Source organism: Heteronotia binoei, chromosome 8 (genome assembly GCF_032191835.1).
Source record: "Heteronotia binoei isolate CCM8104 ecotype False Entrance Well chromosome 8, APGP_CSIRO_Hbin_v1, whole genome shotgun sequence".
Taxonomy (NCBI): domain Eukaryota; kingdom Metazoa; phylum Chordata; class Lepidosauria; order Squamata; family Gekkonidae; genus Heteronotia; species Heteronotia binoei.
The window spans coordinates 65791174-65808040 of NC_083230.1; positions in this window are offsets into that span (position 1 = coordinate 65791174).

Sequence of the window (16867 nt, forward strand, 5' to 3'; positions counted from 1 at the left end):
CTGCTTTCCTCTTCCGATGTTGACAGAGTCCTGAGTGCTGTTAGGCCCACCACTTGCCTACTTGACCCGTGTCCCTCATGGCTGGTTAAAACTGGTGATGAGAGGATCTGGGGCCCTATGAAGGAAATCATCAACCTGTCCTTAGAGACAGGGGTGTTTCCAGAGGGCCTCAAGGAAGCAGTGGTCATACTGCTCTTTAAAAAGTCATCAATGGATCCTTTAGATCCAGCCAATTACTGCCCAATTTCAAACTTGCTGTTTCTGGGCAAGGTAATTGAGAGAGAGGTGGCTGAGCAGCTTCAGGGCTTTCTGGAGGACACATCAGCACTAGAACCACTCCAGTCTGGTTTCTGCCCTGACCATGGGACTGAAACTATCCTGGTCACTCTAACGGATGACCTCCGTAAGCAGCTGGATCGAGGTATGTCGGTGCTGTTGTTATTGTTAGACTTTACAGCAGCATTCGACACAGTTGACTATGCATTGTTGACTCTCTGCCTCACCGAAGTGGGAATACGCGGGGTGGCCTTGCAATGGCTTTCCTCCTTTCTGCACAGTTGGGGACAGAGGGTGGTGCAAGGTGAGGATGTGTCCACTAGATATCCCCTTTTGTGTGGGGTTCCACAAGGGGCACTCCTCTCCCCAATGTTATTCAATGTCTATATGCACCCCCTTGCCCAGCTGGTACAGAGCTTTGGGCTAGGATGTGATGTTCTTGTGTCACTTCTGGATTATGCAGGTGCACTGGGGGCTGTGCCCAATGCTGCCCAGAAGTGATATGTGGGCATCACCAGGGGGACTCTGAACCTGTTCAGTTCAATCAGGCTTTGCTTGAGGCTGCCTGATTTGTGAACCCTGAACCAAACTGAGCTGTCCCAGGACGTGTCCATCACTAGTAAGCAGTAGGCATGCTGAGAACTCAGCAACTTCATGTGCATATTCTTTTGCCCCTTAAAATTGAACCCCAGCCTCCTGCTTTCTGTGTGATTGGGGAAGACCTTCCTTTAAAGATACAGGTCTGCCACCATAACTTCTATTTTAATTCTTAAGAACATAAGAAAAGCCATGTTGGATCAGGCCAATGGCGCATCCAGTCCAACACTTTGTGTCACACAGTGGCCAAAAAAATATATATATATATATATATATATATATATATATATATATATATATACACACACACACACACACACACACATTGCCTTGTAGACCAATAGCCACTGATGGACCTCTGCTCCATATTCTTATCTAACCCCCTCTTGAAGCTGTCTATGCTTGTAGCCGCCGCCACCTCCTGTGGCAGTGAATTCCACATGTTAATCACCCTTTGGGTGAAGAAATACTTCCTTTTATCTGTTTTTACCTGACTGCTCAGCAATTTCATTGAATGCCCATGAGTTCTTGTAATGTGAAAAAGGGAGAAAAGTACTTCTTTCTTTACTTTCTCCATCCCATGCATAATCTTGTAAACCTCTATCATGTCACCCCGCAGTCGACGTTTCTCCAAGCTAAAGAGCCCCAAGCGTTTTAACCTTTCTTCATAGGGAAAGTGTTCCAACCCTTTAATCATTCTAGTTGCCCTTTTCTGGACTTTTTCCAATGCTATAATATCCTTTTTGAGGTGCGGTGACCAGAATTGCACACAGTATTCCAAATGAGACCACACCATCGATTTATACAGGGGCATTATGATACTGGCTGATTTGTTCTCAATTCCCTTCCTAATAATTCCCAGCATGGCATTGGCCTTTTTTTATTGCAATCGCACACTGTCTTGACATTTTCAGTGAGTAATCTACCACGACCCCAAGATCTCGCTCTTGGTCAGTCTCTGCCAGTTCACACCCCATCAACTTGTATTTGTAGCTGGGATTCTTGGCCCCAATGCGCATTACTTTGCACTTGGCCACATTAAACCTCATCTGCCACGTTGACGTCCACTCACCCAGCCTCAACAGATCCCTTTGGAGTGCCTCACAATTCTCTCTGGTTCTCACCACCCTGAACAATTTAGTGTCATCTGCAAACTTGGCCACTTCACTGCTCACTCCCAACTCCAAATCATTAGAATTCTTAGAATTTGGACCAGTGGCTTGTTATTCAAGATTCATTTTTCTGCTGATATAAGCATCCTTCCAGTGGTAGACCAATCATGTTGCCCCAAATTTTTTCCATGAGGGTCCCCAGACACCTCATACTAGAATTGGGGGGCGGGGCAAGTGGGAATGTAGAGTAAATTCAATTTCATTCTCTTCATGCCACTAGTGATTTGTTAGATCCAAGCCACTATGTCACAGTGTAAAAGAAGTGTTTTATAACAGTGATTGAGGGCATTGGCTTGTAGACCATTAGCATCCACTGTCTGATGAGGAAGATCAAATTTAAAAATGCTCAAAATGAGATTTAGCAATATATAGACCAGAGCTTGTCAACCATATGGCCCAGGAGAAAGAACCAGCCTGCTCAGGGCTATCATCTGGCCCATGAGCAACTGGTGCAAGGGAGGAAAGGCAGGAGGCTACTTAGAAGGGATGGGGCAAGTGGGTGCACATGGTAAGGTGTGTATGGTTGAAGCTGACAAGAAATAGGGAATTGCTAGGGGGTAGGAGTATGAGGCTGAAGTAAAATAGCATATGGGGAACAGCAGGGAAGGTGGATGAAGGGATGGAGCTGGCAGGGGAGGGAAGAAGATCAGTGTTGACATGTGGATTGGGAAGCAACTGGGCTGTCTTGTGCATGCTGCTCTGAGAGGAAAGACATCCTGGCCACAGAATTGAGTGGAAGAGTAAAGGGGGAAAGGGCCACCACTGTCATTGCCACATATCTGAACAGCCATGGAGCAAGGAGCCATGGAGCAGGGAGGGTCAGGGGCAGCAACCTCACTTCTTCCTCACATCAGCCCATGATGGAAGGACAAAAAGTACCCTTTGAAGTTTTGGAAACAGCCTCTCTATCAGGCCTTTTCCTCAGAGCCACCAATTCTGTGGGAAATGCTGGAGAAATTCTGTGGGAAATGCTTAACATTTATATCAGATCCGGCCCTTGTAACAAATGAGTTCAACACCTCTGATATAGACCCTAAAAGGCTAGTGCCATTAACATTGTTAAGACTGAGGGGGGAAAATAGCTTGACATAGCACATTTGAATTGCATTTCTCCTTCCATTTCCTCAACTAGATTTTATGTCCCTGACATACTTAGGAATGCATCCTTTCTTAGATATTGATTTCTGTAGTCTTTACGGTCCTGAATGAAAACTACAGAATTCATCCTAGTGCAAGGTAGTCATTGCAAATATTAAGCACATTTTGTGAAACTCATGTCCTTGCACAACCCAAGCCCAACCCAAACACTGTATTAAAACAAATCACATGTGACCAATTCCATGGGCTGCAGGTATCTAGGCCCTTCAGAATTTTCTCCCCATTCTCATCTTTGGGCAGTCATAAACCCATGGAAAAATTGTGCAAGGAACAATACCTACAAAATATTTCAATGGGTCTGAAACAGAACTGCTTCCTATAACTCACTGGCTCCTTTTTTAAAATTATCCCCAGATTTAACTCTGAAAAAAAGTCCTTGGGTTAAAATGAAAAATAGTATATATATCATATGTTAATGTAGGATCAACATTTAAAAGTCTATCTGAATCTATTGTTCTGTTTTGGTTTTTCTTTGTATACAGCTTGCTTCCTTCCAGAAAATGGCATGCAGCTACAAGTAGTATCTAGTCTTCCATGCTGGCTGGGGCTGATGGGAGTTGTAGGCAAAAAGCATCTGGAAAGCTACCTTTGGCCACCCCTGCCATAGTGTGTTAGCAAGGTGTTAGCATTAAGTGATAGATCTTGCACTTTCTGAGGAAAAATGTGAAACTCTGAAACAAGATGACACTGCTTGGAGAACAGTAATTTCTCTAAGATTTTCATATTAATTAGTTTTTTGCCTTTTGATTTTTTAAAAAAAAAAGATTATCAAAACTATAATAATATTTTGATAAGGACACAATCCAAGCCAATTAAAGAACTAACCATTCCATTTCCAGTACATATAAACTATTTTATAGTGATTGTCTGAATATTAAATGGCAAAGGGGAAAGTTGAAGAATAACATAAAAAGGCTCTCTCCTATTCCAACTACAAAATCAACAGTCTCTTCTTTGAACAGTAGAAATGGCATCACAGGTTCAGGGTCTGCTGGGGCAGCTGCTGAGGCCTGAGAGCCTTGGAAAGGCTGTGGCACTGGAGTAGGAATAGGAACCTGCCCCATTCTAATTTGGGGTAAAGGCAGTGTAGCAGCAACCTTAGCTGCTGGTGGTCAGGCAGAAACGAGGCCACAGGCGAAATCAGGAAGAAACATCCATTTATTTAACGTGTACATGGACCCCAGACCAGACTCATGTCTAAACGAATTCCCGATTTCAGGAAGGTCTACACTTTTATAGTCACAGACAATCATTTCCAGTAAACACTCGCCCAATTACAGGAAAGGACCACTCCATATCCCATACATCATTACAAGCATCATATTACTCAAGGAACAAAGAGGAGACAGGGAGGGTCTTTCCATACATGGCATTGATGTTGCTAACACTCTTGCAGCAATATCCTTCATAACAGACACATTTGCACCTTTGACCTGCTCCTAAGACATTTTCTAAGGTACATTGCTCAATGCTTATTCCAGCCAGTTTCTAGTTCCTCTTTTCGGCAGTTGCGGCCGAGCCGGTGGGTGAAGGATTAACTTCCTCTTTTCCTTACTTTTGCAATCTAGAAGGATTATTTCACAGAGGCACCTAGCAAGCACTTTCAAAATTTCTTTGACCTTTTGCTTTCTTGCCCTTGTACCTAATTAATGGCTTTCAATTTACCTTATTTAATATATTTTTATTTCAGCCCTGCTTCAATCCCCCCTTCTAAGCTCGCATAAGTACTTGCTGAGCAGCTTGGCTTTTCATATACCTTTGCCAGTTGGCCAGCACCACCTCATACACAGGGTCTTGGGCCACCGGTTCTGCCTTTAAGGCCCTGAGGGATCCAAGATGTTCCATGAATGCAGCAACACAGCAAGATGAATAACACTATTAAAACCCACGATTACAACAAAACCCTCTCGCAGCCAGCTAAACTAAGAAGCGTTGAGTACATCAACTAGCTTGATGGCAGCTAGGGGTCGTCTAGTTGCCTTTGAACCCCACCATTGCCGGTAAGTGGGGCCCAGAGGTCAGTGGTTGGGTAAGTTTTAGACCCAGGAACAGACTGTACCTGGGGAAGCTCGTTTAAGATGAGTCCAGGTTGGAATTTATGCATAGGAGGGTGCATCTGGAGAGGCAGAGTTTCTAACACATATTTAGACACATCATTCATAGCTCTTCCTAACGAGTGAATCTCTTGAAACCACACAAGAGTCCCTACTTGGGCCGGGTCTCCCTTACTCCCTGTTACACTAGGAGGGGCCTTCCATGAATAATCTCTTAAAGAACTTAATTTCCAGCCCTTTCCTGGGTAAGCATCTCAGTTTGAACAAGGCAATGAGCAATGTGTCAGGTTACCTAAAGCTAGTCCTCTGACACATTTTAGCTACTTAATTCTTCCAATGAACCAGTGTGCTCTCTCACCTTCCTCTGGGGCCGATATCTTAGAGGCCTTCTTGATTCTGATGGGAAAGGCCTTATTCCAATTGGAGTAAGCACACAAAGACTAGTGAGTACTTAGTGATCTGGGCAGCTCAGTGAAATTGACTAACATAAACTTAAATGGGGTAGTTTCTACATGCTGCACCCCTGGGGCTAACTTAGGCCCTGTCTTGGATTATTTCTGGCATGGGACACACATCCGGTTGCAGCTGTAGCACACAGTCCACAACACCAGTCTATCTAGTAGCCTTGCTATGGCAGAGTCTCCTATAATGTGTAGGGGTGTGCATTCGGTTCAGCCGAACCAAATCAACCGCTGAATCACCCCTGATTCAGCCGTATGCAGAATCGCATACAGCCAATTCCAATTGGGGCCCATTATGCGGGAGCCGAGTATAGCTCCCCGTATACTTCTGTATAAATATTCGGAAGTATACGAATGTCAATGCAAAGGGCGGGAAAGTGGCTTTTGCAGCTTCAGGGGAGCTGCTAGCCTCCTTTCCTGCCTTTGGTAGCCTTTTCCCGCCTCTCCCATAGCCTCCCTGGGATCAGGGAGGGGGAAGAGGAGCCCCAGCAGCCAATCCAAAGCATGCATTTGCAAAATGCATTGCAAATGCATGCTTTGAAGGGCTTTTGTGTAGCTGATCCTCCAGCCACCAGCAACAATGTTGTTCTTTTGTCTGTGTGAGAGAGAGATTGTTCTGTGCTGGCCCTTGGCCTCAGCCTTACCAGACTTGCTTGGTGTAAGAGAACACATCTAAAAGGTAAGACAGTCTTGGGGTTCTTGTTTTTATTTTAGTTGTTAAAAGGACTTTTTAAGACTCAGAGTCCCTTTACTTGTCCATTATTATTTTATTATTATTATTATTACTTTTAATTTGTATCCCGCCCTCCCCGCAAGCAGGCTCAGGGTGGCTCACAACACGTAAATACAATGTACAATAAAACCGTATACAATAATTTGGGTGGTGGGTCCATATTTGGGTGGTGGGTCCTAGCTTATTTGGGGTTAGGGGGTTCTGCTGGGGGGCGGGATTTTGCCAATTTGCCCATATCTTACTTTAGTGAGAGGACTTTTAAAAGTGCAGTGTGCTTTGACTTTTCCTGATTTGGGTGGCTTGGATTTCTTGGGGTTAGGGTGAAGGTTTTTCTGGGGGGGAGGGGTTGGTAAAGTTCCTGTATTGTTAAAAGTTAAAATTTTTTACTATTTTAAAAGGATTCTGTGTTTGATTTGTTGCTGCTTGTTGTGCTTGGCCAGTTCTCCCCATGTTGTTTGGGGCAGGGCTGGAGAGCTGGCATCTGTAGATTGTGTGTTCTGTGGCAGGGAAGCTGGCACCTGGGTGAGAGACCCAGAACCAGCAGGCTTGTTGTGTCTGGCCAGCTCTCCCCGTGTTGTTTGGGGCAGGGCTGGAGAGCTGGCATCTGGGTTTGCTACAGCCAGGTCTGCAGAGCAGACCTTGAGCAGATTGTGTTTTGTGTGGTGGTGATGTTGGCAACTGGGTTTATATTGGTTCCAGGCTTGCACTGCAGGGTTCATAGAGTAGATAGAGGGATGTAGTGCATTTGGGTCCTATAGAGCCACTTTCCCCACGACAATTACAGTGAGGAAGTGGCTCTAATTGTTTTTTTCTCACCATTGGGAGCAGTGTTCCTTTTGGGGTGCCCACAGATGGGTGCAGTCTTTTGGGGCCAAGGGGGTTTCATGCTGGGGAGTCCCCTGAAGCTGCCCTGCAGTTTTGGGGCATCTCCCTCAAACCCCCCTCTGGCCAGAGCCACTTTCCCCACAGCAATTATAGTGGAGGAAGTGGCTAATTGGGCTTTCCCCAGCATTGGGCCTTTTGGGGAGCCCAAAGACAGGGACTCCCTAGCTCAATCTTTTTGGGACTTTGGGGTTTTGTAGGGGAGAGTCCCTTGTGAGTTCCATGCAGTTTTTGGGGCTCTCCCTCAAACCCCCTGCCCCCCAGTAGCCTCTAATTATGCCCTATGTTGCCATTGATTTCAATGGCCCATAGGGTATAATGGTGGAATAGGGGCACCCTCTTTGGGTGCCCCTGGAATGGGATCCCCCGGCCCAATCTTTTTGGGAATTGGGGGGTTTGTAGGGGAGAGTTCCCTGCAGGTCCCCTGCAAATTTGGGGGCTCTCTATCAACCCCCCTCCCTTCCAGGTGGCTTCAAATACACCCTATTTGCCATTTATTTCAATGGCCCATAGGGAATAATGAGGCTGTATATCCGGAAATAGCCGCGCATCTACCGACTACGGAATTCAGAAATATACGGGATTCAGAATTTTTTCCCCCCCTATACTTCCGAATCCGTGTAATTCCAATTTTTTTTTTTTTTTTGCACATCCCTAATAATGTGTTCTCTTATAAGTTTGCTGCACTAGGGCCAAGTTATAGCTTTGGGGACAAATGAGTGTGCTATCAGGTAGATGTCCTTGATTACAATCGGTAGATGCTTCCGGGGCTTTCCTTCCTTCTTCCTCATCCTGGGTATAATGGTGAAACCACTCAGATAGCTTGACTTGAAACACTGGGCAGACAAGTTTTCTGCTGCTGCTGCTGCTGCTGAATGGCTTTGATGTGCTGTACAGTACTGCTTCTAAAAGTCTCAGGATCTTGGGGTTATATTCGGTAATCTCTTCTGCTGTGTGAATTAATTCCTTCTCATTAGATAGGGCTTCATAGGCATAGAGGGTCAAAACATATATGTTGAATTGGTGCAGATGCTTGCTCTGGCTCCAGCTGCTAATTCAAGTGTTCTGGTCAGGGCAATTGGCTCTGCCTTCACAGGGTGACCACAGCATGTTCTGCCTGGTGCACTCCATCTGGTACAGAACTCCCACTGCAGTCCCATATTTTTCAGGAATGAGGAGGGTAGCAGCCTTGCTGACATCAGGTAGCCCTAGGGCCAGAGCATTTAACAACAGCCTTTTAACTTCTTTAAGGTCTGATGTTACTTAGTGTCTCACTTTAAAGGGTGTTTGCTCACCCCCTTTTGTAACTTCACACAAGGGTTTGGCAATTGGGGCTTTCTTTTCTTTGGGGAGGCTCCTGTAGGTGCACTGGGCCAGCTGCTTCTTCTGTGCATCTGTTTCCTTGGCCATCTCTCTCTGGTACAATTTCGGCTTCAGCCTTCAGGCACGAAGCTTTATTGATGCCAGCCAGTTTCCCTTGGAGGATCTGCTCAGTCTTCTGCTTGCTGCCAAGCAGCTTTCCCTCCGCCAGCTGCTTCGCCTTTTCGTAGACACCCAGGAGCTCGGACACCTCATACATCAGGACCTCCAGGTTGATGACCCTCCAATTCTCCATCTGGACCTGCACCTCTCCTAGGGTATTCTCTCTTATCTCCTGCAGCAACTGGGGCAGGAAAATGCTATTGAGAAAAGCACTTCAGCCCACAGCTTCCTCCGCAGGCCTTCCACTTCTTGGGGCAGCTGCTTGGTTTGACGCCCATAGCCTTTCATCTGACTGACTGAACAGCACCTCTCTAATCTCCTTCAGGCTCAACTCAGCCTCCTGCCGCCTTCACCTGATATCTGGAGCTGACTGAGCCACAAATAATAATAATAATAATAATAATAATAATAATAATAATAATAATAATAATAATAATAATAATAATAATAATAATAATAATAAACTTTATTTTTATATCCCGCCCTCCCCCGCCAAGGCGGGCTCACCATCTGCTGAGCACCTGCGACTTCGTGGTTGGTGGGTGAATAGATCCGGTGGGCTTCACATAGGTGCTCTGAAAAGGCATCTGGTTTCTGCAGGACTTCTGCTACCTCACACATATTAATGGGTTTCGTGGCCACCTCCTTCATGCCTGCTGGTAGTGCCTGCTGATATTGTCTTAATAGGCAGATGGGAGCCTCCCTGTTGGCATCCCACTTGAGGTCAGTTTCAGGGAAATGAATTGTAGCCATCATGGCACGTTATTCCCTTCCTCCTTCTGTCCCATCATGGCCCAGGAATTGGGAAGCCTGGATCTGCTGGAGGGGCATCACATGGCTGACGGGGACTTCTTCTGAGGTGGCAAGCTGGCCAGAGGCAGGGGGCTTGCTTCTGGAGACCTCTCTGGGGGAGCCCATAGATCTGGAGTTCTTTGATCTTAACCGATGAAGGGGCAAGGGTGAAGTCCAAGTGGCAAAGGGGAAAGGCTGGGAGCTTTGCGTTGGGCTTGAAGGACCGGCTCCCTGCAAGGGGCAATGGAGACACTGCCCTATGTCCTAATATCTGGTTCCTGTGGGTGTTTTGGCATAGATTGCCTTGGCCTAAGACTGAGAGGCCTGTCCAAGAGTAGTGTATCTTGTAACCATGTAGGTGGTTTAGAACCAAACTATATTAAGAAACAATATACAAGGACTAGTCTAGGTGGTCAGGGTAACTCATAACCTTTGTCACATGAACCTTCAGATGACTGAACAACACCAAATGTAGGTCATTCTAAAATCATAGAATCATAGAGTCATAGAGTTGGAAATGTACCTCCAGGGTCATCCAATCCAACCCTCTGCCCAATGCAGGAACACACAAATACCTCCCCCCAAATTCACAGGATCTCCATTGCTGTCAGATGGCCATCTAGCCTCTGTTTAAAACCCTCTAGTTCACAAAATGTTACAAACACTTCAAGAGCCCTATCTATACCATAGTCTCCACTAAAACCTATGTCAGAATTGCAACCATGCAGTCTAAGGGCATCCCCTAGACTGTGATCTTCCCATGGTTAACCAGACAGACGAGACATTCTTAGACACAAAAAGGAAAAGGGAGTGGGTGAGAGAGTGGTCCCTACACAAGGAAACACACGTCGCTTCATAACAGCTGCTGCCTTCAGCAAATGTCATGCCTCATTCACACACAATCTCACCACAAGCCCCTTCCCAGTTTCAGTACTAGGCTAGCACAGCTTCAAGGGTGCTGGCAGGGAGAACTACTTCCCCTTTCTTCAGTGAGCTTTACAAGTGTGCAGCCAAGGGGTGATCAAGCCCTCCTTCCCTCTGAGATGGGCTGAGGCCAAGCAGTCTCTTATGGAGAGGTTATATCTACTAAACCCCATTCTCATACTCACCTGCACAGGTCTTCTTACAAGGGCTGGTTCCTGAATGCCTTTCTATGGTCCGTTTGGCGACCCGTCCAGCCAAGCCAGGCAGAGGCAAACAGAGGCCAGGCAGCTGAAATCAGCTGGGAGCTCCTTCCTGGACCCGAGGCTGGCTCAACCATGCCCCCTGGCTGGTCTAGGGGCCAAAGGGCGGGGCCCAAATCCCCCCTTTCGACCAGCCCAATGCACCAGAAAAATGTAAAAGCAACCTTAGCTGCTGGTAGTCAGGCAGAAACAAGGCCGCAGGCGAAATCAGGAAGAAACAGCCGCTTATTTAACATGTACACGGACCCCAGACCAGACTCATGTCTAAACGAATCTGGGAGCCCTGATTTCAGGAAGGTCTACAGTTTTATAGTCACAGACAATCATTTCCAGTAAACACTCGCCCCATTACAGGAAAGAACCACTCCATATCCCATACATCATTACAAGCGTCATATTACTAAAGGAACAAGGAGGAGACAGAGAGGGTCTTTCCATACATGGCATTGATGTTGCTAACACTCCTGCAGCAATATCCTTTTCCAAGGATATTTTCCAAGGTACATTGCTCAATGCTTATTTCAGCCAGTTTTTAGTTCCTCTTTTTCGGCAGTTGCGGCCGAGTTGGTGGGTGAAGGATTAACTTCCTCTTTTCCTTACTTTTGCAATCTAGAAGAATTATTTCACAGAGGCACCTAGCAAGCACTTTCAAAATCTCTTTGACCTTTTGCTTTCTTGCCCTTGTGCCTAATTAATGGCTTTCAATTTACCTTATTTAATATATTTTTATTGCAGCCCTGCTTCAGCAGGACTGTTTCTTTCTAGGGCTCCCATTCCCCTGCAAGCCTGTAAGTAAACTAAATAAATGGGGATGGGAGCAAAAAGGAGAAACAGCCATCATCACCATGCAGTTGCCTACCCTCTTTCACTGCACAGCTGTCATCACTGACCAAGCAGCAGTGGCACCAAGCAGAAAAAGCTGGCCCCACCTGTTTTCTGCTTCTGTCTGAATGAAGAAAGAGCAAACAGGATAGAGGAGGCTGAGGTGATGCTGATGCTCCAAGGTGTATTATCTCACAGAGGGTATTTTGCCTAGCGCATCCCAAAACCAGGAACTGACCCTGACTCATACATATAAAGAAAAAAAAGGAGAGAAAAACAAGGGATGTCAGTAATTCCATAGATGTGCTATTCATGGGGGAAAGCTCTGTTACAATATCTATAATTAAGGAATAACACAGGAAGGAAATGTCTCTTTTTAAAGAAATTCTAGAGTCCTTAAAAACATACTGGAACAAAAAATGGGAATGAACTTTAAAAAACGTTTAAGAATGGATTTGCATAATAAATATCCATCTGATATGGATATTTCTGGGAATATCTGCTTCAGTTTAGTTTGAAGGATGAACTGGATGTGATGTTTGTCACATATTATCCAATGAGACTGGCAGCCATATGCCAGCTAAATGCCATGTTTTGATCAGGGTATCAATGCTGTCCATAGCTGTCCAACACAGCAAATAACCCCTGGTGTCATTTTAGGCTGGAAAAATGGCAATAGGGAGGCTAGAGCCCTACTTCCATCTTTATTGTGGTTCTGACCATAATCAGGGCCCTCTGACACTTTCAGAGGGAGTTACCCACAATAACCAATAGTTCCTGTATGGCTGCCAGTCGCTGTGGAGAATGCATTACAAAAGCCATGCCTAGATTATCCTGAAAATCATTAAGAAGCCAGACATTTCAGAATTCAGTACAAACTCTAATCCTGGCCCATAAGAATTCAGAATGTATCACTGCTGAATAATAAGGTCACTTTCAAGGATTTAAATAATTTTAATAAGCAACTAAAACTGCAAATGTTTGGCAAACTACTTCTGCATTGTGGTCAGGTATGAAAGAGGATACAAGTCAATATTAAAAAATGAACATAATATATCTGTTTTTATCATCTAAATTAGTGTCAAAAATCTTAATTGGCTAGGTCAGATAAGGCAATTAAAGGACTGGTAAATCTGCAATAGTGAGTTCTTCCTCCTACTTTTTATTTTATCAGTGGGTACTATTTATCTTAATTTAGATTCAATATTTATAGAAAACTACATTGGATAGGGCTCTGTGGATACCCAAAGCTGGTGTTTGCCTCCAGTGCATGGATCCTTCCAAGTCACCAGAATAGTCACTGAAAACAGGGAAGGTGCCATGCTCCAGAAGAATAATAGAATTATAGCATTTAAAGGTACCTCCAGGGTCATCTAATCCAACCCTCACACAATCTAATCCACACAAATACCTCCCCCACACCCTCAGTTACCCCTGCTCCATGCCCAGAAGATGGCAAGAAACCCAGTAATACTGATACAACACTTTCTGCCTTCCCTCTCAAGATCTGCAGAGTTTGGATCCACGAAACCGGTCCCTGGTGCCAAAAAAGTTGGGAGTCACTGCTCTAGATAGCAGTTGCTAATCAGTTCTGGCCCTCACCTGTTTGGCCCAGGCTAGCCCAATCTCATTAGATTTCAGAAGTTAAGCAGGGTTGACCATGGCTAGTATTTGGATGGGAGACCACCAAGGAATTCTAGGATTTCAACATGGAGGCAGGCAATGGCAAACCACCTCTGCACCTCTTCCCTTGAAAACCATACAGGGTCATCATAAATCAGCTGTGATTTGCCAACAACAATAACAACAATCAGTTCTGGCTAGTCTGAGCAACATGGATGACTGGTATGATTTACTTCCTAATTTTGGATTAAATTAAGATCATTAAATCCATGCATAATTTTTGTTAGGTCAGCTGTGTGAGTATTAAAGGTTTTAAATACTTTAGACCTCTGGATCAGGCAGGATGGAGAAATGAATTAATAATTTAGTTAAGGCAAGCATGTGAAGTCAGCTAATGATGATGTTTCATATTAAGATGTTGACAAATTAAATGGTATTGCCTAGTCTGACAGCACAAAAACAAAATAACAGAATAAGCACAGGAGAAACTACTGAAATCCATGGAGAAGCTCCACTTGAAAACAACACAACATAACCAAGGGCAAAGGAGACAAGAGAACAAAGATGTGCTCAGCTTTTGAGGATGTATATTCTGCTGCAGTTTCAGCATGGGTCATGCTGAGAGCTTTTCTAACACGCTAAATCAAAACAGCAGGATATCTGTGGCCTCAAGGTAAGAAATATTAAACATCTGCTAGCTTTTAGACTTGAAACACTGCCATAGCCTTATCGGAGGGGGATTTCTTGCCATTACTCCTCTGTGAAACTTGCTCTCGCTGCTATGTGGAGATAAAGGTGTTGGCGTCTTGACACAAACTGCCACTTCCCAGCAGTAAATGATTGCATGGCTCTGAGATCCATCTCCACTGACATCCAGTACAGGTAGGCAGTTCCAGATTCTGTTAATAGCAATGACATGTCTTGTGGGAAAGAAGCACCTGCATATATCACCAACCTTCAGCCAAAATGGAAGTTACAGTAAATATACAGTAAATACAGTAAATAAACAAACTATGATACTGTCATCCTATATACATAGATCATCCTTTGCATGCGTGGTACAGCAATAAAAGCACAAAGCTTCTACATATGTAGGCCTTTCCCATTCACATAAGTGAAGGAAACATATTGTGCACATTGAGTTAACCAACCTAATGGGAAAAGAGGTGTGTGTGCTCCTGCAAGCACTCACTGTTCTTTAGAGGACATCTAGATCTCTGGATCTGTAAGAGACGTTTCAGTATTGATACACATAGGGCTTGGTCACACAGCATGTTGAGTCTGTGTTAAAGTGACCCGGTTTTGTCCTGAGTATCTTTGTTCCAGATATTATTGAACAGACTGCCATGCTGCAGTTCAAATCACTTTGCAGTGAAATCGTTCTCTGCCATCAACACGATGGCAACGTGCAGTTCTTTTTTTGTTTATCCTGCCATTATGCGCATAAGCGCATAGGTAAAAAAAAATTTATTTGTGGTTATGCGGTTATGCACATATCGTTAAGTAGTAAAAAAAAAATGATGACCATAAACCAGATGTCTGAGGCTCCTTTTGCTCTGGGATAGCCTTCAGACATTCGGAAGTTGGTTGAGAACTATCCAGATGGAGAAAACTACAAGTTGAAACTGGACAACTCAAAAAACACCTTAAAGGAACAGGTAACAAAATAATCCAGATCGGAAAAGGTTGGGGGGAACCACAACGATTGACTACTGGCCAGGAGGCAGATGTTGCTCTCTGATCAGCCACTTTTAATCCAGTAGAAAACAGCAGCAACAACTGATTAAACTGCGTGTCTGAACAGGGCCATAATGTGCAGTGAGTTTGGGATGTATGATTTGGACTGGATCACAGCATGGAGGGAAAGGGAATGTAATCTTTCTACTTCTGCATGGGATCATTTACTACACCCCCCCCCCCTCGTTATTAGCACTTTAAAGAGGGCAAAAATGGGGAAAATCTCATTGAGTCAGAGGAAAGAGGATAACCAAAACTTTAATAAACAAACAAATAAAATGTTTGTCTATTTTTGCCTTTTAAAGAGCTAAGAATAAATGGGGTGGGGAGCAGCAAAAACCATGCAGGGTGTAAAGATTCAAGTCCTTTCTCTGCACAACATCTCTGCAATGCTAACCTGCAATTTCCTTTTAGCATTTGCTGGAAAGATTTGATTGTGGATCTCCCAGCTTCCCCTTCCCCCTCCATTATTAGAAAGACATAGGACCAAACATGCTTGATTTAACAGGACATAGGACCAAACATGCTTGATTATCATGCCTATGTTTGAGAATGTTTTTGGTTTAATATAAATATTATGATGGGTTATATTTAATTCAAAAACATTAATTGTATTATTATGAAAATAGTTTGATTCTATATGATACTACTGTTTGTTGGTTTACAAACCTAGTGCACCTTAATGCACCTAAGGTAAAAATGTTAACTTGTATATATTTTAATTTAATTATATGTTTAATTGTACAGAGCACTTCCAAAGGAGCCAAATTACTTTTAAAACCTATCAAAATAATACACTGAACAAATGTTCAGTCTGAAGTTTAATTTTCTTCTAAAACCAGGAAAACTTTAAAACATTCTTTTAGAAAGACAAATGGCCCAATATGGCAAAAGAGACCTGGTAGCAAGCTTCTTTCTAAATTATAATCAAGCCTACTTTGATAATGTGTACATATGTATATATTATTATTAGTAGTAGTAGTTTATTTATATTCCGCCCATTCCCCCATGGGGGCTCAGGGTGGAGCACAACATAAATAAAATCACATTAAAATCATATATTAATAAAAGCAATTACAATTATTCCATAAACAAATAGCTCGGCAGACCAATTTTGATGAGATGGTGTGGCTGGACATATTCTTTATTATCAAGATAGGGCCTGGGAATCATTTCATATTCTATGTGTGCTCTAATACTGCCCTCTAGTGATTATACTCCAGCAAAGGTTTTGGAGAAGCAAAAAAGTTTCTCATTGCTTTTACTTGCAATGCAATATTTCTATGCAATGAAAACCTTTTCTTCATAAGAACTTATAATTTAAAATAGATCATTTCTTTTAATTGCAAATTTGATTGTCATATACCTATCAGTAGGTTAGAAAAATGGAGCCACACAAAATAGAGGCAGGGGTTTCTGCATACTCTGGGAAGAATCTCCAGGTGAATTGAAGAAGTTGAAGAACTGTCTCTCTCCCCCCAAAAAACATGGGCTTGTGTGCAATGCAGCCCCTCTGTGGAATTTTGATGGCAGGTGAGTGTCAGTTAAAAGGAAAAGTGAGAAACAGAGAGATAGGGGAAATGGCCCAAACAGCCCTGTAGCAGCTAATAGTGTTCTCACAGGGGAGAAAAGGGCCAGGGGATAAACACAGTTATATGCATCCCACAGTCCTAATTCTTCCAGCCTATCAGTTCAGGATGTTGCAAATGTTTAAAAGCTTCAAGTGTTTTGAAGTTAAACTGTTCACTTCCAAGTGGTCAGAGCCCTTAAAATTTTCAAATCCTAGATTGGCAGTTTTGGGGAATTTATTAGGATTAAAAGGAAAATACTTAACCTGATTCTAATTAATCATACTCCCCACATACACATCTTAAATTGTCATCAGACAATGAAA